Below are 26,009 nucleotides of genomic sequence, written 5' to 3' on the forward strand. Positions count from 1 at the left end.
TGCTCTGTTTGCTTTTTCACCTTCCTAAATAACACAGAAATAGAAAAATTCTAAGAGCCTAAAATCCAGAAAAAGATTTATGTACAATAATTGAATTATTTCCTTGGTATATATTCCCAAAGGGAGATTTTGTCAGATGGTTGAATCAGAGCGTTAATATGTACGTCTGAATTGTCTTCCAAAAAGATTATACAACTCCTTTTTGACAGACTAGTTTGACTGCTCTATCCAGGGAAAATTGCAGCACAACGTAACTGGACATCAATAAGTGTATGGAGAAGACTTATTTTATCCTTCCGAGGAAGTTTGAGAAATGCAGAGTAGATAATCGTTCAATGAAGTGGATTTAACATACCCATGGGTCCTGATTAAAATAAATATATGAGCCTTAAAAAGAGTTTCTAGAAGCTTGCCACTGGGCTTTCTTCTATGCAGTATTTTTAAATTAATGATATAAATGAATACATAGAAAATCTGCTTAGAAAACTTGATGATCAAGAAAATCGACATCTAGATAGCAATCGTTTAGTTAAACTTTGGAGGCACCAGAACATGGCAGTTAAATGTATGGGATTTGCAGTCAGATTGGGTTTTAAAGATCAGCTTCACCACTTGCTGGCTCTGTGACTCTGGCCGAGTTGCCTAACTGTCTCAAACTCATTATCCTTTTTGTCAAAAAAATAAAAATGGCCTTACTTTTTGGAACAGTTTTAGCAAAAGTGAGAGTAAGGTACAGAGACTTCCCATCTACCTCCTGTCCCTACACAGGTATAGCTTCCCTCATTGTCAACATCCATCACCAGAGTGGTACATTTATTACAATTGATGACCCTACAATGACAAATCATCATCACCCAAAGTCCACAGTTTGTTAGGGCTCACTGTTGGTGTTGTACCTTCTGTGGGGTTTGGAAAAATGTGTATCGAGGTGTAGCCATCATTATGGAATCATACAGGGTATTTTCACTGCCCTAAAAGTCCTCTGGGCTCTGCCTATCCATCCCTCGCCCCAGCCCCAACCCCTGGCAACCACTGACCTTTTCACTGTCTCTATAATTTTGCCTTTTCCAGAATGTCATATGGTTGGAATCATACAGTTTGTAGCCCTTTCAGATTGGCTTCCTTCACTTAGTAATACGCATTTAAGTTCTCTCCATGTCTTTTCATGGCTTGATAGTTCATTTACTTTCAGTGCAGAATAATATTCCATTGTCTGGATGTACCACAGTTTGTCCTTCACCTACTGAAGGACATCTTGGTTGGTTCCATGTTTTGGCAATTATGAAAAGTTGCTATAAACATCCATGTACAGGTTTTTGTGTGGACATAAGCTTTTAACTACTTTGGGTAAATACTAAGGAGCACAGTTGCTGGATTGTATGGTAAAAGTATGTTTAGTTTTGTAAGAAACTGTCAAACTATCTTCTAAAGTGCCTGTACCATTTTACCTTTCCATCAGCATTGAATGAGAGTTTCTCTACATCCTCACCAGCATTTTCTATTTTCAGTGTTCCAAATCTTGGCCATTCTAATAGGTGTGTAGTGGTATCTCATTGTTGTTTTAATTTGCATTTCCCTGATGACATATGATGTGGAACATCTTTTCATATGCCTATTTGTCATCTGCATATCTTTTTTGGTGAAGTGTCTGTTATGGTCTTTGGCCCATTTATAAATCAAGTTGTTTTCTTATTGTTGAGTTTTAAGAGTTCTTTGCAAATTTTGGATAACAGTCCTTTAACAGATGTGTCTTTTACAAATATTTTCTCCCAGTCTCTGGCTTGTCTTCTCATTCTCCTGACATTGTCTTTTGCAGAACAGAAGTTTTAAATTTTAATGAAGTCCACCTTATCTATTATGTCTTTAATGGATTGTTCTTTTGATGTCTCCTTATCCTTTTAGTTATGACCTTCCTACCTGTTTCTGTTCTGGTCTATTTACACATAGTGTGAACACACACATTTTTCATGAAGCATTTTTATTTTTTTATGCGTACAATTCCATCACGGTAAGATTGCTATTCACCTCCACCAAGAAAATTAACTCCAATTGAAAGATTTATCTTTTTCCCTCACGAGGATGAGGGAGTAGAGAGTGGAGGAAGCTGGGGACAAATAAACACATTTCCTATACGATTCTTGTGAAAAATAAAACAATATAAAAGATGTAAAATGCTTAACGTTTTCTAGCTCACAGGAACTGTATGATTAATTATTACTAATCCAAAGATATCTGGGCAAACTGGAAAAATGAGTCAATTAGTAGGATCAAATATGCTAGGGATAAATATAAATTTAAAACTGGATCCAAAAATGACAACATAATTGAGTATCAGCTTTAAGGATAAAAAACATGATTGATTTAGCTAAATGTAAGGTCAGTAGTGTGATGTGTCTATCCAAAAAAGGTGAATAAGACCTATGGCTGCTTTAGTAGAAGCATAGCTTTTAGCATAAGGGAGGTGATAATCTTGTCCTACTCTGTGCTGATCACACCATGCCTGAAGCATTGTTTTCCCATCTCGACACAAGATTTTAAGGAGGCTTGGATCTGGGTTTGGGATTAAAGCCTATTTTTAAAAATTTAGTTGTTTAGATTATTGGGATTTTTTTCTTCTAATAAATTATTTTGAGGAAAGGATTAATAAAGTCAGTAGGTTTCATGTGGAGAAGGAAAGTTTGGAGGGACGTGATAAGTATCCTTAAGTATCTGAAGATACTACGTAAATAAATAAATTTCCTTTGGATACAAGTAATAGAAATTAGGGATAGATGGGGAATTTCACAGGCTGTATGGAAGACCTGCACGACCAGCCTGAGTGAGACAGGAGTCAGGGCAGCTCCGGACTTTCACTCAGCAGCACAGCTCCAGGCTCATTTCTCTGGGTGCCGCCATTGATGTGTCTTAGCGCCAACATCCCCAGCCCCTTCCCAGTTCTCTGCAGAGAGGCTGATTATCCGGCCTGTGTCAGGTGAACTCTTGGATCAAGCAGGTATGGCCAGGCAGTAAAGCAGACTTCACATTTAGACTCCTAGGAGTCAAAGAGTAGAATGGACACTCTTCACAGATCCACCGCTAGGCTTGCCTCCTTTATTTTCTTTCCCGGACTTCTCTACGTCCAAGCAGATAAAAAGATTTTTAAAGAAGCTCTATGGACATTCTCATCCTCTTCTTTTGGTGTATTGCCCAAATCCTTTATGTGACAGTTGCTGTTGATCTGTACTTAGGACGGAGCAGAAGGTAATGTCCTTTATTGAAAGATTGCTTTCCTCTGAAATTAATGATCAATATGATGCACCTTCAAAGGTAGAAGACCGTATTTAAAAATCTTTGTGTAAAGAATAGCTGTTAGATAATGAATTTGTTTTAGACCCGGGCAGAGCCGTCCCTTTTTAGACTAATATTTTAGGGAGGTATTGAATAGATAGTGTTTTATTTATATAATAGATGAGCTTTGGCTAACTGAAATTTCCGGTGTAACTTGACTCTGCTCATCCGTTAGTATGGAAATGCGAGCATAAATTTCATGGTAAAAATATCATATCAATATTGATAAACATTGTAATTATTATCAACGGCTTTTCATAACTGAAAAAATGTTGTGTTTTTAAAAAATTCACTAACCCAGTGAATTTTTAAAAATCTTTTAGATGCTATAATGTTGTAACTCAGGGGTTGGCAAACTCTTCCAGTAAATGGCCAGACAGCATATATTTTCAGCTTTGCAGGCCATTCGGGCTCTGCTGCAGCTCCTCAATTCTGCCATTGTCGCAGAGAAACAGCTACAGACAATATAGAAACAAATGAGCATGGCTTCGCTCCAGTGAAACTTTATTTACGAAACCAGGTGGTAGATGGGATTTGGCTCAAGGGCCAGAGTTTGCCACCCCTGTTGTAACTAATTACATGTTTGCATCTGTTTTGGCTGTTAGGAAGCTCATACTCAACTCTGCAATCCATCTCCAGCATGGACCACACCACCTCCAGGCTGTGTACCACTATATTCATGTTATCTTTCCTTTATGCCAACGCCCTCAGCCATCTTTTAAAAAATTGTATTATATTGTCTGTGTCTCAAACCGTCACATAAATTCATTTTTAAAATAAGACTAATATAATTAAATTAAATATAGCTTTTATTGAGAATTGATTTTATATTACTGGAGGTATAATTCTTGGTTCATAAGGTATAAATGTGTGAAGCAAATACCAAAATACCTGTATTTCACATATTAGCCAACTTTTATTATAACTCTTTCTAGCTGATATTTAAAGTCCTTGCAGTTGGTATGATGTTTTCTGATTCTCTGCATTATTCATCTTCATCCTGGATATTGGGGAAATGGTATCTTTTTCTGTTGACTATCTGTTAGGTTATATTTATAGGAATTAAAATTAAAAACATAGTAAGACAATAATTAAAATCCAGGGGCTTGCCTGGTGGTATAGTGGCTAAGTTTGCACTCCACTTTGGTGGCCTGGGGTTCTCAGGTTTGGATCCTGGATGTGAACCTACACACTGCTCATCATCAAGCCATGCTGCAGTGGTGACCCACATACAAGATAAAATAAATAGCTCAGGGCCAATCTTCCTCACCAAAAAAACAAATAAAAATATTAAAATCCAGACTGCCAAAATTCCAGTGGTTCTGACAGGTCTTTATCCTAGAGTCTCAGAATGTTGATCACATGCCCAGTGCCCCTCAGGATTAGACGTGTTTAAGGATTTCATCTGCTTTTTTAATTGAATATTACACAAACCAGCCATTCATATACAACCTTCATAATTTATGGCATGTTTCGTAAAACTTTACCATTATTTGTTGTGTAATTAAAACATTTCATTTAACCAAATAATTGTAGAACAAAATTATATATCATGAGTGTAAATAGAAAATAGACTCCCATCCAAGTCAGGGAACCCCAAAAACCCTAAGGAAAGGACTTCACATGGCAAACCCATGCATTTCATTTTTCAGGAGACAAATGACAGTTTCAGACTTGATTTTCTTTTCTTTGGTATATTGAGTTCCAAAAACGAGACTTTTTCCCCTCAACTAACTCAAGTCAGTTACTTAAATAGAGACACAATTTCTGGAAAGGATGTTAGACTTTTATCATTACTGCACACAGAGCCATTGAGAAAATAGAATTTTAAGAAGTAAAATATAGTCACTCCCCTCATTTTCACATTATACAGAGCACATTGCATTTAAAAAATATGGGCATTATTTAAGATTATATAGCAGTTAAGACTTTATCTCATGTCTTCCAATCTCTTTCTTTATGATGCAAAATTAGTTTTAAATAGATCAAATATTGCCTGTATTATGGAGGCGCTGATTGTATTCTCTTTAACTCTTAAAAGTTGAGAAACTGAAAGTATTTGAAAAGTTAAATCTAAGTTTTGTCAAACCAACAAGTGCCCCTGAATCTTCACCCTCTGCTTGGCAGAGAGCATTTTATGGAAAAGGCACAAAAATTTGACCTACTTAGTCTGACACAGAAGTTGTCCTTCTAAATTTGAGATCTGTCCAGTTGGCAGTGTGACATTGACAAGCTTAATCTCTCCACTAACTGCCATTTCTACAACTAAAAAGGATTACAGGGGGTCACAGTGTCCATCTGTCATCCTTTCCAGTGAGTAAAATTGTTTTAGATTTAATTTAAAATCTCATGACCATCCCCCTAAACTAGTGGCAATGCTGCTTCGTATGCTTTTGTAAGACATGTCTCAATCCTTATAACCAGGACCTACTACAGCCTTTGAGAATCTTTTCTACCTGTGTATGATGTTCCACTCACACCCAGCAGGGATGGAAAATCATTCCAGAGAACAAATGTCCATCCTAAGACTAATGGTTTAAACTCTGTTTGTCGACACCAGTCTCATTATTATAATAATTCTTACTTAATGACTTTTATCTTTGTGCCAGGTATTGTATTAATAATATCTATATTTCTAACAACAATCCAGCACAATGGGGTATTATACTCATTTTTCTAATGGAGAAACTGGGACTAAAATGTTAAGAATCAAAGCAAAACTGTGCTTCAAGTTGAGTTCCAATCGGCGTCGTCTCTAACATTTCTATTCTACCCCATAACCTTCCTTTTTTATCCTCCATGCTTCTTGAGTCTGGAATCTACTTGATTGTCAGCTTTACAGTACTTTTCTCCATTTTCTACTTTTTAGGACTCTCTAGAACGTTGGACTTTGCATGATTCTAACAAGCTCTCTCTACAGGATTCTACATCCTTGACTGGATTTATGAATCAGTGGTGACCTAGCTCATTGCTTGCCCTCCTAGAGAACATCTTTGCCAGGCCCCTTCCTCTTAATCAAACTTCTAGCTATGGCCTCTTCTCTCTCTCTTTGCATCAGGGCTGAGGCTATTAGCTCTCAGTAAGTGGGCCATATCTGCCCTAACATGAGTTTGGTTTATCTAACCCAGTGCCATTGTTCATTGTTTGTTAGCCTTGTGACCACATTTAAAATGGAATGATTGCAGAAGCCAGACACAGAAGATCACATATTGTGTGATTTCATTTATGTGAACTATCCAGAATAGGTAAATCCATAGAAATATAAAGCAGATTGGTGGTTTCCTGTGGCTGGAAGGAGGGAGGAATGGGGAGTAACTGCTCAATGACTTCAGGGTTTTATCATGGAGTGATGGAAATGTTTCAGAATTAGATAAAGTTGGTGGTTGCACAATGCTGTGAATGTACTAAATGCCACTGAATTTTTCACTTTAAAATGGTTAATTTTATGCTATGTGAATTTCACATGAAGGAACGAATGAATGAATTGAGTGATTTCAGATTTTCTACCTTTCTTGGGAAAGTATTCTGTCATTCTCATCATGTAACCATCAGCCAGAGCTAAGTGGCCATTACTCCTTTAGATGAGAAGATGTACTTTAGGGACCACCATCACCAGCACTCTGTATTGTTCACTTGACTCTGAAAGTAAGAGTCAGGGTCAGGCTTCAAAATGGCCGAGCTGTTTATTTAACTGTAGCAGAGAGACTGTTCTCTGCACACTTTGTCAAAAATAGGGAAAGAAAGGATTTTCTGAGAGGTCTACACCTTTCAAGAAAAAAAGGGTCAATGGAAAAGTATGGAAACAGATTTTCTTTCTGGAAAAGAAGGATATTCTTTTATGTTTAATACGCAAATGAATTACATCAATGTTGAATCGACAGCAAACGGGAACTTCACTTCTTTACCCAGCTCTGTGGGCATTTGGGTGACCCCTAACTCACACTGACATCTTAGTGATTGACACTAACAGCAGTGGATTGGAGGAGGCAGAGCAGGAGAGAAGGGAATCAGGTGAAATAGAGACTTACAGTGACAAACAGCCAAGGCATAAGACAAATAGCATCCCTTTCTCCCCCACTACCTCCTGATACTCTGCATGGTGGCAAGAAGACAATTACTGCTTCCCTCCTCCAAGGAACATCATGAAATAATGTCTGAAATCAATTGAAAATATTCAGTTTGGATGTTTTACTCATCTAATGGTTCTTCACTTTGGAAGCCTGTGTAGTGAGGATTTAACTTACCCAGAAAGAGTTCTGGCCTTTGACCTTGGCTTCTGGGATGTAATCACCAAGTCCTTGGAATGGCAGGCTTGGTAGGAACATCTTTGCTTGCCTTACCTTGGTTCACTAGATATGCTAACAACGTGACATATGGTGGGGGCTGGCTATGCCCAGATAATCTTAGGGTGGGGGCTGACCACAGCAGAAAACCCAGCAATGTTATTTAGGGTCATGCTGTGTCAGACAACCTGGAGTCTCAGATCAATCATGCGGGCAATGAATCTATCAGTCATGCCTCTGTAATGGAGCCTCAATAAGAACTCTGAACACTGAGGCATGGGTGAATTTCCCTGGTTGGCAATTTTCTGTGTGTATTTTCACACATTGATCTGGGAAAGTAATGCATCTTGATTCCAAGGGGAGAGAGTGATGGGAGCTCCACGTCTGACACTTCCCTTGACTCTTCCCTATGTGCTTCCTCCCTTAGCTGATTTTCATCCGCAATTCTGTCCCTGTAATAAACCACAACTACGAGTACAACAGCTTTCAGTGAGTTCTGTGAGTCCTTCTAGAGAATTATCAAACCTGAGGCAGGTTTTGGGATCCCTGCAAACTTGCAGTTGGTGTCAGAAGTGAGGGCAGTCTGAATGGATTGTGTGCCCTCTAATTTTGCAGATAGCTAAAATCTTCATAAAGTCCCACTCTTGACTTTTTTTTAATACACACATGTGTGCATGCATGTACACACACATATGTCATATCTTGATCACTTCATGGTAGTAGAATTCATGAGGACAGGGACAAATTTCTCCTCCTACTTTTCTCGCTTCCATACTGTTTTAAATTTTTAAGTATGCATTACTTTTATAATAACAACATTAATAAAACTCAGGAGTCTCATCTCTTCAGCATTACCGCTTTATCAAGCAAGAAATAGCGTGGAGAAGACGGTTTACAAAGATAACAGGAATAGTGAATCTGGAAACCAATCACAGAAATACATCATTAAGGTACAATTATGCACGATACATTATAATTTATTTTAATCCTTGGCAATATTTTAAAGAAGTATGTTGAATTGGGTGTATAATGTGCCTGATTTTGAATAGCAATTAGGTCATTTAAACCGCAATTAGAATTTTAAAAGAAATCACCATAATTTCTCTAAATATGCACACTGAGTCATAATATTGCTTTATGGAAACCACATCAGAGAACTATTTAAATAAAGCTTGGAAAGTTTCATGAGTTTCTGTCTATGCACATATTGGACAAAATAGAGGTCTTCAGTCTGAAAAGAACCAGACTCCTCTAAATGCTAAATTTGGGGCTAAAATAAGTATTTAGAAAGAGTATTGGGAGATAGAAGAGTTTAAGACACACAGAGAATACTAAAATAAAACAAAATAAAACGAGCATCTGCTGATTTCTCCCTCCCCTCTGCCCTCTCCATCCTAGGAGCTGGGGTAAGATGGGGCTCTGCGCTCAGGCCAAAGCTTTAGCTGTCTCATGACGTCAAAGACAAAACTGTGTCAGGGACAAAAGGAGCTGTTTGTTCATAAACTGGGCAAGGGAACCCATCTGCTATCTCTTTTGTTTCAGCAGGAGTTCTGAGGTGGTAGGAAGGAGGATACATTTATAAAGTAAAAACAGGACACACAGACAGTCTCTGACAGGCAAGCATGGTATTAAGGTGGGATTTTGGAAGTGGGGAAACTTTCTATCCAGACTTCAGGTGCATTCAGAATTGCTTGGTTGGCTTCAAGGGGGCAAGTGAACTGTCTGCGGACATGTCAAAAGAGAAAGTGTTTCGTGTTAGGGGTGAGGGCTTCTCTGTAGCTGACCGTTTCCTGGAACAAGCGGGGGTTCATGAGATTCTTTTTTTGAGGTTGAAGTATTGCAACGGTCCTTATGGCAGGTGGGCAGGGGTGGCTACCATGGCAGGAAGTTTCTCATTGAAGACAGGTTTAGACAGCTACCAACTATTACTCCAAGCAGAGTCAGTGGTCTCTTCCTTCCTTTCTACCTTTTCTCTTGCCACGCCCTCCCTCATTCACTCTACATCCATCACTTTGACTTAAATACCCGATACCAGTTCCTGTCCTGGAGCTTCCGGTCTCCCTCTTTCTGCTGCCTGGAATGTTCTCCTCCCAAATCTTCACATGGCTCAATCTCCCTGCTATTCAGGCCTTACCTAACCACCTCATTTAAACCAAGCATTTAAAGGAAGGGAAGAGGAAGAAAGAATCTATATTCACATTTGCTTATATATGCATGGTGACACTCTGGAAGGTACATGAGAATCCAACAACAGTGGTTACTTCTGGGGAGGAGCAGTGAGAACAGTCTGAGAATATGGAGGTGAGCATTGGAGGGGGAGCCTTACCATATATCTTTCTATATATTCTGATTTTTGAACCATGTGAAGGAATTACCTACTCAAAACATTTTTAGAAACTGAAAATGCGTTAACAGAAACTGCAGCCACTTAGCCGGTCACCATCGCAATACTGTGCGCGTGTGTGTGTGTGTGTATTTGTCTGAAAATGACTTTATTCCACCTTCACAGTTAGTTAATAATTTGCCTGAGTATAGACGTCTAAGTTGAAAATTGTCTCAGCACAGAATTTTGAATATATTTTTCTTCATTGTTTTCTTGGATCCAATGTTCCTGATGAGAAATTGTTCTTTTTTTTTCCCTTTTTTGTGCATGACTGTCTTTTTTTCTCTCCTCTTTACTGAAGATTTTAGGACCATCTCTTTATCTCTAGTCTTTCTTTTCTTGACTTTTTTTTTTTTATTGTGGTAAAATAGAAATCATATAAAATTTATAACCTTAGCCGTTTTTAAGTGCGCAGTTCGGTGGTGTCCCGTACTTTCACGTTGTTGTCAGACCATCACCACCACGCATCTCCAGACTCGTTTCACCTTGCGAACCGAACCTCTGTGTCCTCTAAACATTAACCCCCCAGCCCCGCTCCCCCCAGTCCTGGCAACCACCATTCTCTTTCTGTCTCTATGAATTTGGCTACTTTTAGTATCTCAGACAAGTGGAATTTCACGGTATTTTTTACCTTGGGTTCTTAGCATTTTTCAGCATTTCCTTATTTATTCATTTGTTTATCACTTGTCACTTCCATCGCATTTTAAGTTCCATGGTGGCAGGGACATTGCTTTCCTGATCGTCCCTGTATCCTCAGCACCGAGGGCAATGCCTGGAAGAGAGTAGGCGGTAAGTTGATGAATGTTAACGGTACCCAGCATGGCAACTCCTCTTGGGGGAGGAATTCTCTATGCCGCTTTCCCAGAAGAGGGCTGAGCTGGCAGACATTTAGCATGTCATCAACTGCCTGGGATATGGGGTGGGTTTGGGGTTTGGTCTCAATTGCCTGAATTTCTGACTTGCTGTCTGTGTAATATTGTAATGGAATAACCAAAATAAGTCCCCACTTAGTATAATGAAGATCAAACTATCATTATAAGACAGTTTGGAAAAATTCTTAGGAAGAAGAATTGTCAAGTAGAGAGTTTTAGTTGGCAAAGAACTGGTCTTCTTTTACTTGTCTCTTGTCTTGTAGCAGAAGATTATTCCACAGTCATCAGATAAATACCAGCTCATCCTCACTTAGGAGAACCTTGGCCAGGATCTTGTTAGAGTGCCAGTCTTGCTTTCTTTCTGGGACAGTTTTAGGCTGGGGTGTTCAGCAACATTGTCTTAAAGGGCTAACACTAGATATTTAGGCTTTGTGGGCCATGTGATTTCTGTCCTAACTACTCAGCTGTGTGTTGTAGCACGAAAACAGCCAAGACATAGACAATATGTAAAAGAATGAGCGTGGCTGTGTTCTAGTAACACTTTATCTATGGATATTGAAATTTTAATTCCACATAATTTTCATGTGTCACGAAATATTCTTTTTCTTTGGATTTTTTCCTACCCATTTAATCAAAGCCATTCTTAGGTCACAGGCAGTGAGCTGGCTTCAGCCCATGGCTGGGAGTCTACCCACACCTGGACGAGGCTGTCACCACCTCGAAGGAAGGATTACCTGTAAGATGTAAAACATCATCCCTGGGCAGCACGGGGCACACAGAAGACAGTACACAGATGCTTACTTTTCATCGAGTCTGGATGTTCCTGAAATCAACAGGAGGCAAAGAACTTTAGCTCGCTTGTAGCAATAACCACTGTGCATAGAAACACACAGGTACGTTAAAACATGCTGCCCCAGGGTAATAACTTTAGTTTCACTCCTGAAAGAAATTATTCTAGGACTAAAATTAGAGACTAACTGAAAAGCCTACATTGAGCAAAGTTAAACAGGCTATTGCCTTCTTACTAGAAAGCAAATATGTCATGTCAAATTGGTTGTACAAAGAGCTCATGCTCATATATAAATTCTTCTACTGGGTCTCGTTATTGCTTTTGAAGTTCCTCATCTTTAATCAGTTTAATCTAGCAACATCCCACAAGGGTTTGTGTGCATGTGCAACAAGAGTGTAAAGATAAGAGTGTTGAGACACAGCGTAGTTAGGAAACTTGCCTGAAGTCACACAGCTATGGCACACACAGCCCGATTGAGACCCAAGCAGTAGGACCCTAGAACTCCTTCTTTTCATCACTGTGCTATTTTTAAATTACCACACCTTTTAATTTTCATGCTAATAATATTCTTTCTCTCCCAGGGAAATTGTTCCCTCTATAAAGAGAGAGTGAGAGTTTAAAAATAGTGCACCCACTTCAATAAATAAACTGTGATACGTAAACATTCAAGTCTGAAGTACAGGCTATAATAATCTCATCAGCCTGGCAGAGCGGGTCCCACCCACAACCTACGAAGGGAAATCATCTGGGTTCTACACACGGACCCCAAATAGCCTTTCTGGAAGAAGGCTTAGGAATAATTTTTTTTTTTTTTTGTAGGAATGTAGGATAAAAATTCATTCTTCTATAGAAATGCTCACTTTGCCATATTTCACTATATATGTGAAGCATAATTAAATAAATAAAATTTCAAATTGGTGCTGGTAAAATACCTCTTAGATGAAAATGTTTCCATCCAATATAAAAAGCTAAGCAAAAGTCCATGTTATTTTTAAATACTAATTCTAGAATATACCACAGGCGCCACTGTCTCTCGTGGAGGAAGGATGTTGGTCGAGGGTCTGTTCCAGATGCTAAAGACAGGCGCTGGCAGGTAAGTCCCTTTAGAAATTTAGGTGATTTTCTTTTCATCACACTTAGCTGGGGAACTACATTATAGAAGAAATGAGACCCTGTGAGGGTGATGGTTTCTTCTTTCCCAGTTGTTAATATATTTTTAATCTCATAATTTATCATTGCCATTGATAAGTTAAAAAAAAGTGGTGTAGGTTGACCACAAGTAATACGGATAAAATTAGACAGAAAATGCCATTTTTTGATGGGGTGTTATTGAGTGATCTTTCTTCCCATATTTAAAACTACTTCTTATTTTTTCAATCACCTCTATCCCAAATAAGAAATAAAAATATCTTAAACTTATACTGTATCATATAATTTATGAAGTATTTTTACGTAGACGAACTAAGTTTATCTACACAACACTGACAGGTGTTCTTACTTCTTTTTATGGATGAGGAAGTGGAGAAAGATTAGGTGAGTTTGCTAGGATAATTTTCTTCCTATTCTCTCATTTTTTTGAAATGAATCATTTTATTACTGAAGGTCTCATAAGAAGACGTAGAGAAATGAGACTCTTATGAGTATTCCATAATTCTTGGTAAGTAGATAAAGATATTTAACTCTGACATTTTTCTTAATAATATTAGCCACCATCTATTGAGCTCTTACTTTATGGTAGGCTTTATAAAAAATATTTATTCTACATTATCATATTTAATCATCACAATACCCTAAGTGGTGGGTACATAATACAGACATGGAAACTGAGCCTTAGAGATGTTAATTTACCCAAGATCATGCATCTAGTAAACGGTTAAACAGGGTTCCACCCAGGCCACCTGACTCTAAAACCTCAGCTTTTCTATGTTGTCTGCTAATTCTTTAGAATAATAATACCACCTTCTATATTTTCTTTACCTATATCATTTTATAGCCCTTGTAGGGAGCAAAGTTTCCTATATATTATATGAAGACTAAGTAACTTGAAAAGATCTGTGATTGGTTGTAGGCTATGTTTGTTTGTGTTTTTTAAAAATTTTGCTTTTGGTAAGATCATATAGTGTGGAGGTTAGAAAGATGAGGTTATGAAAAGGCAAATATCAGAAACATCTACTTACTGGTGCTCATTTTGGGATGTAGGATACAGAAACTAGCAGAGACACAGGAGAGATAAGATGAGGCAGCCATAAGAGATAACATTGAAAGAGTGGGTAGGTGGGTGCTCATCAATAAAATCTTAGTGAAACTTTCCTTTTATGAGTCAGGCTTAAGGTAGGGCCAGCCTACCCCCACGGTGTTTTATACACTATGGGCCATGTGCTCTCCTAAGACTGTTGACAATGGCCCCAGACCTTAAGAAGCATGACTACTGAGCCAAAGTTCTAACAAGGACAGATTTGGCCAAACTCACCCACCTGGAATACGACAGAGCGAGGCCTCAAGCCCAAGTCACTTAAACATGTGTTTGGAAGTAGAACATGACTTTAACACAGCCAAGACCAACTCTAGGCAAATCACAGTGGGGGCATTTACAGATTAAGCCCCATTTCTCTGGACCCCAAGCACTCAGCACCTGCAGACTTCCCTCAAGAGTAGGAGGGTTTTACTCTGCCATCCTCCCAGTCCCATCCGTTGGACCATGGCAGTGCTCCCCAAACACACCTCCACCCTCTGTGTACAGGATCCACTGATGACCCATGCACAGTAATGTTTGAAGGACTGACAGCTCTCATCCCCTGCCTATCAGTGTTTTAATGTAAAGGGAGAATCCTGATGCTTTGATTAGCAATCCGTCTCCCTCCAGAAAAGAACTCTGGATGGTGGAACTTCAGCAGTGATACAAAGCTTAGAGTGACAAATGGAGCATAGTGGAGGGAGAAATTATTTTTAGGAGAAAGTTCATCTTTAGTCTGGAATCTGCAGAACTGGATTTGAGTCCTGGCTGTATAATTCCTTATGCTGTGTGATGATGAACAATTTATTTAACTTCTCTAATTCCTGGCTTCTTTATCTGTAAAGTGGGGCTAATAATAAAATCTCTCTGAGGGTTGTTGTGGAGACTACATGAACTCATGCATACAGCATGGTGTTTGCTATATGAGAATTGCTCTGTAAATATTGACTATTATTTTGGCCTTGGATGGTCAAGAAGTGTTGGCTAAGGACCTAGAATTGGGCCTGGTTCAAATGCATAACCAAACGTAGATGGACGGTATGCATTAGTTAGTTAGCAAATGGTGCCTAACCAAAGATAGGCACACCTGACTTGTCACATCCACCTATACACAGTCTTGCTCATGAGCTTTCTTTGTGTTTTCTTGTGTGGCACACCATTCCTTGAGGGGCACTTGACATGTAATAATGACAAACAAATGTTCAGTATTTTTCTTACATTTGTATTTTATAAATTGACTTTAACATAAAAGTTATCACTAACACTAAATTTTACATCTATCAAAATATGGTTTGAGACAAGCCATTCTAGTCAGTAAACATTCTAAATATTCTCTGTTCCAGAGATTCTGAGAATATAGTGTGCATCAGAGTCACTTAGGAAGTTCTAGTTAAGAATCCAGTTTCATGGGCGCCTCCCCCAGAGATTTGGACGCAGCACCTTGAGGATGGGGCTCAGGCAGGTGTGTTTTTAATAAGCACTCCCAGATGACCTGCTACGAGTGGTTAGAGATGCCCATTTCGAGAAATTCTTTTCTTTTACTTTTTTTCTAGTCTAGGGAGAAACAACTGTTTATCTGGCCCACACAAAGTTTCCCGTATTCCCCCAGCCTCATTCTCCCTTCAATAACCTCACTTCCTGAAATTCTGTGGCCGAACATAGATTTGCATGTGAAAGAACGACCTACCTACCAGGCATCTCCAGGGACCGGGGCTCAAACTTGGAATACGCAGAAACCTGCCTTTGAATCGGAACTGAGACGGCTTTTCCTCCCTTTCCCAGGCTTAAAGTGTCCCTCTACAAACATGATTCTAAATGTCTCTTTTCTGAGTGAGACATTTTGCAAGGGGTAGTTGCAAATTTGATAGGAAAACGTAGATTTCATTTTGCTTTCCTTCTTTATGTTTCCCAGGAAGATCTCAGCAATTCTCGTTTCTGAGATAAAATGACAGATAGATCATGTATGCTACAGGGTGTACTTAGGCGACGCTAATTAAGTCCTTTAAAAGGAATAGATGAAAGCACTTCATGTGCACTTCCATCCCCTAACAACACAGCCACAGCCAAGGGTGCAGCTTGAGGCGGATGTTGGCAGATGACAGGGTGGCCTTCCCTGAGTCAAAGCTTTTTGGTGATGAATCCTCTGGATCTTGTATTTCAGACTTGATTTACTCCCTCAAGCAAGTACAAGAACAAAGCAGCTTCTACCCCTTAATCAGAAGTCTTAAAGTCGTGGCTCTTCTCTGGGCCTCCTTAGAGAGTGTGACAAGCACCAGCAGGCCTTGGGTTTAGGGCTACTTTGTGAACTGGACCATGAGTTGAAGGTAGATGAGATGCTTTTAACTCATAGTTCAATTACCGTGTGACTTGGAATAAGTCACTTCACCTTCTCGAGCTTTGATCCCACCTTTATAAAATACAAGTTGTTGGGGCTGGCCCTGCGGCGTAGTGGTTAAGTTCGTGTGCTCTGCTTCAGTGGCCTGGGGTTCCCAGACTGGGATCCCGGGCGTGGACCTAGCACCGTTCATCAAGCCATGCTTTGACAGCATCCCACATAAAATAGAGGAAGATTGGCACAGATTAGCTCACAAGTTGTTGTGAGAATTAATGAAATAATATTTAAAACACATACAAAATGTTTAGCACTCGATAGATGATCAATGAATGCCAGTTATTATCTACCATTGTGTCTGCCGAGCCCAGCTGATAAGCCAGTATAATGTCTACGAGAAAGGATCTGAGCTTCTAAACAGCAAATGAGATCTGAAAATATAATGGGTCCAACATTTGTTCGCATAGGCCTCATATGATTCAATCTTTGAAGTATTTCGTCCTGTGGAAAAAGTAAAAATGGAAGAAGGAGGGTGGTTTGGAAAGCTGGCAGGATGTTGCTCGGCTGGACTAGACTGTTAGCAAAAGCCAACATCAGAGAGAACTCTTGGAGAAGCAGCCTATAATTAGCCATGAGGGCAATGAATCATTTCAAACATTTTCCTATGATAGAGCTCTCATTGTTTCCAGCACTTCCTTGCTATCATTTTCTCTTTCTTGGGTCAGATATACATACATGGAATTACTTTGAAAATTCAGTCAAAGAGCATAAACCCTTCTTCTAATGACAAGTCAGGAGCATTGTTACCCAGAGGAAATGCCAGGTTACCGAATTTATCCAGGTAACTCTTTGGAATCCTTTGTTACTTTGTGTGGATTTGATTTGTATAGATGGCACATCTGGGATAAAGTGACAGCTTTCTAAAGACTCCCTTTCTAATAATGTTCTAGGGCCCGGCAAACTAATTATTTAGCCATCAATCAAATGCATCTTTCTCACTTGTATACTTTGCAATTCCAAAGGATGGGAGTTGGCAAAATTGTTAGTGCATGTGAGCCTAGCTACGATTAACATTTCTAGAAAATACTCTTGTCTGTGTCTAGTCACGGACGCTGATCTTAAATATTTTTGTACTATTCAAATTTGGAACAGCAGAACAGCTTAATTCACTAAATATTTATTGAAGGCTTACCTAATATAGCGCAGAATGTTGAATACAGCTGTTACGTTTCAGTGGGAACAGGTGTGCATTTCAGACAACCAACTCAGGTGTACAAGAAGGGAAGTAAATTTTTTTACTAGGGAGAGTTAGCAGATGGATCAAATTTTGGTTTTTGCCCTTCTTTCCCTGAATTTGTTCCCCTGTCATCCAGAAAGGCAGGTAGCTTGTTCTGCTTCGTCCTACTGAGGAGGATTATGACACTTTCCGTAGAAGAAGTCACAGCAAACCTTCCTGACTTTTGCTTCCAAAAGCTTAAACCAAGGTTAACAAATCCTACACTGAGGCAGGTCTGGCAGAGAAAGTGATGGGGAGAGTGAGTTGGATGGGTCTGTGGTGAGCTGGAGGGCATGTGATTTGGGCAAAGGAGGTCGCTGCTGCACTATTCCAGCTTTATTTCTGTGGGACGTGAGCCCAGGGAGGACCAAGACTTCCTATTGTTTAAATTTTTTGTGTGTTGAGGAAGATTCCCCCTGAGCTAACATCTGTTGCCAATCCTCCTCTTTTTTCACTTGAGGAAGACTGACCCTGAGCTATCATCCATGCCCATCTTCCTCTATTTTTCGTTTGTGGGACGCCTCCACAGCATGGCTGAAGGTCAGAGTAGGATGGCGCAGAACTTTAATCCCTCAGCCGTGGTGCATGCCCCAAGACTTCTCATTTTTTAAAGAGAAACTGGAAATCCTACTTTTTAATGCAAAGAACTTCTGGCCTCAGGCTACTTAGGAGAAGAGAATTAAACAGAGAGATAAGTTCCCCGAGACCAAAAGTGGGATTTTCCTGGATTCAAAAAGGAAGACAATTTTATGGGATCTGGAGAAGGAGCGATCTTTACCCACAGCCTGGTGGCAGCCCCTCCGTGGGCGGAGAGGAGATGCCTGGCTTCCTGGTGCTCTAGGGAGGGGACCTCGGGCTCTGGGATTTCTGGTGGAGCCTCCCAAAATTTCAATGAGCCAATAAAATGAGCTTTGGTATAGAATCCCATTTTAAGGGAAGAGAGGAAACTATGTTTATTTAAAACACATTTAAAGGTTTAGTGTGCTTGCATGAGATAATGTTTCATTGGGGCACCTTTAGCAGAGGAGTTAAGCATAACTTGGGCTCAAATCCTGAGCTCCAGTCATGAAGCTCAAGTTTATTTGCTGTGTGTCTTTGAGGAAACTTATGTAAACTCTCAAGGCATCAGTGTTCTCATCTTTAAAATGGGAATGGCACTTCATAATCCTGGTACCTCACAGTACTATGAGATCAGAGTAAACAATATGTGTATATCTGCTATGTTGAACAAGCAGGACTCAGGAGAAATAATCAGAAATCATCTTTATTTTAATCTCCAACTGTGCTTTTAGAATTTATTCATCTGGGAAGTCCTTTTTCTGCTGCTAGCTGAAAACACAGGCTGACTGATGAATCTCCTTCTTCATTTGAGATATTCAGAAGTTGTTTCAGGGGGCTGGCCCGGTGGCGTAGTAGATAAGTTTAGTGTGCTCTGTCTTGGGGGCCTGGGTTTGCTGGTTCAGATCCTGGGCATGGACCTACACCACTCATCCAGCCATGCTGTGGCGGTGTCCCACATGCAAAGTAGAGGAAGATGGGCACAGATGTTAGCTCAGGGTCACTCTTCCTCATCCAAAAAAAAAAAATGTTTTTCCAGATACTCAAGGCTGCAGACCCTACTTCACTTGTGAAAATGGTGTCATCTCATATAACATAGAAACCCCAAATTTGATTTAAAGTTAGATCTTCTCCTCTGGAGGGAAACAAAAGCTCTCACTCCTTTGGTACTGTGGTAAGAGGGCACTGTGCCCGCTCAGCCTGGCAGGAGGTTAACGTTGACTTTTCCTGGGCCATTTTGTGCATCCTTCAGGGCCCCGTGGGAATCTCCTACAGATGTAGGCAGCGTGTTGTCCTCCAGCCAGCAACTCCCGCCCTCGGTTCCTGTTTTCTTCTCCTTTTTCCTTCTGGTGGCCCGCAGTACAGACTCTATCGCATGCTGTCCTATTACTTCCCCAGACTGTCCCCGGGGGTGGGTTTTAAAACAGCTCCGTGCTGCCGCATGGCAAGTGTTAAATAAATGTCATCATTGTTGCTATAGTTGGAAATAACAGGTTTGAGGATTGCACAAAAAGACATGTTTATCTAGTTCCAAATCAGGCACCTTGTACTATAGATAGATTTCAAGTGTTTCTGAAAAATAAATATTTGACAACTTGGCACTTGTCCCATATACCTGTTGTAAGTGCCCTATATGGGTTTACAAAGTGTGTATGGGCCAACACAGGACACGTTAACTAAACATCTGTGGATTTTGTGAAGGGGGCATGGAAGGCTTCCTGGAGGAGGTTGCCTTGAATTAGGCCTTTGAAGACGAGGAGGGTTTTGCCATGATGGGCCCGGGCAGCAGGAAAGGGGGAGGAGTGGAACAGAGGCAAAGGAAACGTGTCTGGCGCTGGCACGCAGGGGTGACGCGTGCTACAGCAGGGTTCAGTTATGGGTGATGGGAGAAGCTGGTGTCAGTGAGGACTCACTGGGCGCTCCATTCCACCACCTGGTTATCCTTCTCAACCCCGTGAGGCGGGTGCTGTCGCCACCCCCCCGTGTGTGCGTGAGGAGCTTGAGCTTCAGAGAGGGGAAGGCAGCTGCCTGAGAGCTCCCAGCAGCCGAGCAGGAGCCGGGCCTGGGCCTCCGGCTGTCTCACCTGAGCAGCACTGCCCGACTCAATGTTGCATTGGGCCCTCAGCATTCAGGGATGACAGGAGGGCGTTCGCAAGATCCACTGGATCAGAAAGAAGGCTCAGGATGGTCTGCTTAAGAAAAATATGAATTGTATATTGAAATCCTAGAAAAACTTCTAGTTTTTACCATAGTAATCATTTTGATAACTTCCTACCATTTCCTTCATTCCTTGCTTCCTCCCTCTTTTCTTTCTTCCTTTGTCAAATATCTCTTAGTCCAGGGACTGTGATAGTCCCAGGATATACAATGGTGAACCAAAGTACATGCAGTCTCTGCCCTCATGGGAATTATATTCTAGTGGAGGAGAAGGATAGTCACGTAATTTCTAAGAGTGAAATTGCGAGTGTGACTTTTGCCCAAATGGGAGGAATTTGGAACTGTTAGAACTTGAGATGAGGGGCTATGATTTAAAAAGGCCAGTGGCAAATCAGTGACCTAGAACTAAGTTCTGAGAGATGAATAAGAGTTAACTAGATGAAGGGGGAAGAGAGGAGTGCCAGACAGCAGGAGCCACATATGCAAAGGTCCTGTGGTAGGAAGAAGAATGGGCTGTAAAGGAAGCCTGAACAGTTAGAGCTGAGCACACCAGAGAAGGCAGGGTCCAGACTAACAGTGAAAAGGTAGGGGCCTGGTCACTCAGAGTCTTGCAGAGTATGTTAGAACCTGATCTTTATCTTAAAGGCAAGGGGTTCTGACAGGAGCAACTTAAGCAGGGGTGGTAGCACTTGATCAGATATATTTTAAAATATTGAAAATACAGCCGTGGCTGCACTATGGAGAGCAGATTAGAAATGAGCGAAGCAGAAGGAGGTGGAGGAGATGGGAGGTTATTCAGTCAACCAGGGGAAAGAGTAGCTGCTTGAACCAGGCGTGGCAGCGATGAAGAGCCGGGCAGATTCACCCGCTATGTAGGGGGTGAAATCAGCAGGACTTTGGGATTGCCTGGATATGAGAGATGAGAAATGGGGGTGGCATCAAGCAGACTCTGTGTTTCTGACTTGGAAACTGAATGGTTTGCATCATTGACAAAGGAAAACTAGGAATAGTTGGGTTTTTAAGGACTGGGTTGATGATGGTAGAGAAAATTGTGTATTTTGAGTTGTCACCTTTCAGACTGCGAAGACTTTTGGTAATGGAGTTTTAGCTTTGACTTTTCAACTGAGCTCCTGCCAACTCCCTACCTCTGATTTCCCCACTCACAGCTCCCTCTTTTCCTGGGGGAAACGTGGTCTTCACAGACTGACAGTCAATGGCGGCTGCCCAGCGCCATCCCGGGATGTGCCCTTGGCCCCTCAGATTGGACCTCTGCCTCCTGCAGAGCCCAGCACCAGCCCAGAGTCGCCATCAGTTGGCTCAGGTGCGTTAGGCTTGTGACCTTGACTCAGACCACAGTGTGTGACGCCTCCTGCCACTGATGAGGGCTGTCCGGCTGCTCGGGCCCTGCTTCAGCTCTCGCTAGTCTGGCTGCATCACTGCCCCCGCCCCCCGCCCCCGTCACCCGCCCCCCCAGCACCCCGCCCCCATCGACTGTCGCCTCTCCGCCACCTCCTCACCAGTAAGTCCCAGCCTGTCTCATGACGGGTCCACATTCTTTATGACTTGCAAAGATTAATAATTTCTTCCTTCCTCTGGCCCTGCCTTCTGTCCTTCCTCAGAAACATTTCCTTAGATCCTTAAGTGAAGCTGCTAGCCTGCGAAGTTTCCACCAGATGGCACCAAAACACTATATTCCAAGCACTAAGCCGTCACCGCGCCTTCAGGAGAAAGAGCCGGAACCTTCCGCTCCTCTGAGATGATCAAGCACAGGCCCAGGGGCAAGTACAACAGAAATTAAAACTCCCGCTCCCACCTCCCAGAATGTGTGGTGTTGGATTTTTATCGGGAGAGAGAGAAAGGGAGGGAGAGAGATAGAGAGAAAGAAACAAACTTTCTCAGGAAAAGGTCTTTATTTTTTTATATTTTTCCTTCTTTAGAATCTGGCCTAAATGCTATGATGGGGGCCACCGCGTGGCATAGTGGTTAAGTTTGGGCGCTCTTCTTCAGGGGCCTGGGGTTGGCCCGTTCAGATCCTGGGCAGGGACCTAGCACTGCTCATCAAGCCACGCTGTGGCAGAGTCCCAAATATAAAATAGAAGATGGGCACAGATGTTAGCTCAGGGCCAATCCTCCTCAGCAAAAAGAGGAAGATTGGCAGCGGATGTTAGCGGAGGGCCAATGTCCCTCAAAAAAAAAAAAAAAAAAAAGGCTATGATGGACTTTACGAAATGAGGGACATGAATATTCCTGGGGATCCTGTCATTTTCAGCAGGGTTTGCCTCCCTGTCCCTTTCGCTGTTTGCTACAGAACTGCGTGTTGACGAGAATAGAAATACAGTAGCTCCCTCTTAAGACAAGTGAAAACAAATCTATACATTCAACATTCTAACTAAACAAAAGAGTAAAATTAACTATTTTCTCCAATTTTAAAATGTAATTATCGTTTTTCTTCAATTTTAAAATTTAATTATCATCAATACAGCAAAAATAGTATGGATGATCATTTAAATTACTAAAACAGTTAATAAAATTAACTAAAATATATCTTCTTGGTATTACGTTCTAACTGCAGAATAGATATTTTTCTTAAATCAACATATTAACAATTGTGTGGAGGATGATATAGGTTGAAAAATTTTGAAGTTTTATTTTTTTTAGTAATATTTCAATAGCTTAAAAAATACCACACACTTTATAAGTTCACACTTTCTACTGGGTGATCAAGTGTCCATTTGGCAAAATTTAGTCAAAATTTTATGTGAGGAAAATCTTTTCTTTTATGATTTATATTTTTTATTGAGACAACATTGGTTTATAACATTATATAAATTTCAGGTGTCCATCGTTATATTTTGATTTCTGTGTAGATTACATCATGTTCTCCACCCAAAGACTAATTACCATCCATTACCATTAACATGGAAAAATCTTTAAAGAGTTGTTCTTTCATATTTGGAGATCTGGGTATTAAGTGCTTAATGACTTGGCCAAGGTGACAGTAAAGGGATAAATGGACAGTAGATATTAATTTTTATTATTTTTATTCTTCTTTGGAGGGGGAAGAAATGATCTATGAGTAAATGCACAGCGTGAAGTGAATTTGAAAAGTGAAGTCATGTTAGGAAATAATTTGATGCTACTAGTTTTGCAAATACACTTTTTTTAAGGAAGACTGGCCCTGAGCTAACGTCTGTGTCCATCTTCCTCTGCTTTATATGTAGGACACCTGCCACAGCATATGGCTTGACAAGCGGTGCATAGGTCCACACCTGGGATCCGAACTGGTGAACCCTGGGCTGCGGAACTGGAACATGTGAACTTAACTGCTGCGCCACCAGGCTGGCCCCCGTATACACTTTTATGATATTTTGTAGGTATACTCTTTTGTAAAATTTTGCCAACAACTGTAACATGCATGTACATATACAGAAAGTACATAAATATTTCTTGTTTTGCAAAGATGTGTGTGCATGGGGGGTGGGTGCTGTGTCTTCCCACTGCACAGAGTCGCTGTGTCTTGCTCTAGACATTGGAAGCATTTCTGGCTGCTTCCTTACCCTGGGGAGTCATCTGAACGTCCAGAGTTCCCAAAGTGCTTTGGGATGGCTTAGGCTAAAAGATGCTATTTGTTGTGAAGCTAGCTTGTTTTATTCCCAAGGGAATTTCATCATTTTTGTATTTGTGAAAACTGTCATATTTGGAGATCTGGGTCTTTCTCAAAATGCAATTATCTGAAAGAAGCAAACCAACACAGAGTAGACCCCTTGTCTTCAAAGTCATTTTATTAAGAGTAAATTAGACTGGAAAAATGATAGTCTAAAATGCATTTTCAATAGATTGCTGTCTAAAATGCATTTTCAATAGATGGCTGTCAGGCCTGCTACCTGTCAAACAGAGAGGCCTGCAGTCTCATAGTGACATATGGATTAGCCCAGGCTTCCCCGCAGCGTGAAAACAAAAGACAATTGGTGATGCATGGGGCAAACTCATCTTAAAACAGAGATATCAACAAAGGAATATGACAGAATGAAAAGACTGAGTGCAGGCTGCTGTCCACATTTGCAAAGAGATTCTGTCTGAATCCATAACTTCAATACAATATGAGACAGAAAAAGAGCAAATACACATTAAGTGTAATTGTTTGTCGGGTACTGTATTTTAGCAAGTGCTGAATTTCGTTCTCTAAAGTGAGGAACAAGTGGGAACAAAGGATGAAATAGCTGCAGTTATAAAAAGTCATTAAGAAGAACCATGTGGAATTAGACTTATTTGATTTTTAAGCATCATGCATCACAGAGACTTTAAATGAATGTTCAGACGTTTCATCCACTAAGTCAGTTGAAAAAATAAAGGCTGGAGTCACAAAAGAATCTCAAGGGCAAAAACCCTTTTCCCAGTTGGAGCTTTAAACTAGGCTGGCGAGGTCAGCTTGTTTGGAAAAGAAGTGCATATCAAAGTTGAAGAAAATCATACAGTTCTGCTTAGGTTGGGGAAAATATAGTATGGATTTTTTTTTTTTTAACATCCCATGTGAACAATTACATAGGACACTTGTCTGACCAATAATTTTCAATTAAATAGAAATGAAATTTCCTTTAATAGCCATTTAAATCCATATATCCTAAGGGACTCAACAAACAAGTGTAATAACACGATGCAAAAGTTAGTGAAGGAAAATGATGCACTGAATAAAAGAAACCACTGGGTTTCAAAGCTTGGGACCAGATGCTAAAAAGCCAAAGGAAGATAATTTTAGAGTTCTGCAGTGCCCACCAGAGAACCATGCAGAGATTAGTAGGAAAAGTTCAGGAAAGGTCACCTTTGGGGTATCCTGAAGGAGGCTGTCCATGGGCCAGGGGTCAGAGATGACTGCCATTTTGTCAAACCATCGCCTATGTGATGGCTTCCTCCCATGGGGACAGGACTTGCTCCACAAACACAAATAGGCAGCTCCCTACAAAGGGTCATTTCAGGGGAGCTGGAAGGCTCATCGGGGTGCCGTGGTGCCTGAAACTCCCATGATTAGTTGTGTCTTAAAGCCTACTAGAAACTTGTGTTAAGTGTTCATGGATATTTTATGTAAGTGGGGGGGTCGCATATTTTCTAATTAACATATTAGGGTACTTGAGCACATCCATGTCCTTCTAGCAAAATGCAGTGTCCTGAAGGGCAAAGACTTTTGGGTCTTGTCTTTCACTGAGCCACAGGACACACATATAAGGCAACACATCAGAAGTCATGAGATTTTAGAGGGAGCTTAGAACATTAGAAATCAGTAGCAGAGTAGCAAAAAATTAGAGGCACCAGTGAAAGCACTTCCAAAATTCATAATTTTGTCTTTAAGTAGAGTTCTACCCAGAGAATTTAGGTTATTGATATTTTCTAGTACTATATAGGGTTAAACAGACATAGAAAAAATACATGAGTAAAATAAACATGTTTATTGTACATTTTACATCATTTTTCTCACTTGTGTTTTCACTTAGTGTCTCATTGTTTTCTTTATTGATTATACCTCTTGTCAATAAATGTCTCATTTTTCCACAAACCCATAGGAATCAGCTTTGAGTTCTTATTTTTGGAGTATAAACTCACACCCCTGAAACCACAGTGTGTGTTCTTCTGATACAATTGCCCTTGATTTTGTTACTATCAGATTTGTTCTTGTTGTACTAATGTGTTTACACTATTATCTCAGTATTAACGCACTGTGTCAGGTAAGATTGTTTTCAGTGCATAAAACAGATCGTAGTCAATATCCAAACAAGAGTTTATTTTTTTCTCGTAGAAAATAGACC

General features: G+C 40.4%; 1 long non-coding RNA gene across 3 annotated transcripts in view; it reads left to right on the top strand.

The window, feature by feature from the left end:
- LOC139076986 (uncharacterized) overlaps positions 1-25,759 on the top strand; it is a 44,568-nt gene extending 18,809 nt beyond the window's left edge. The window contains exons 2-6 of one of the 3 annotated variants that reach the window (XR_011529073.1): positions 11,503-11,758; positions 12,676-12,748; positions 21,378-21,532; positions 21,831-21,989; positions 23,433-25,759. This is a non-coding gene — a long non-coding RNA (uncharacterized lncRNA). Of the gene's footprint in view, positions 1-11,502; positions 11,759-12,675; positions 12,749-21,377; positions 21,533-21,830 lie in introns of all 3 variants that reach the window. The other 2 variants (XR_011529072.1, XR_011529071.1) reach the window with 2 other exon arrangements.
- Positions 25,760-26,009: the final 250 nt, after the last annotated feature.

This window comes from Equus przewalskii, chromosome 18, assembly GCF_037783145.1.
Source record: "Equus przewalskii isolate Varuska chromosome 18, EquPr2, whole genome shotgun sequence".
Lineage (NCBI taxonomy): Eukaryota > Metazoa > Chordata > Mammalia > Perissodactyla > Equidae > Equus > Equus przewalskii.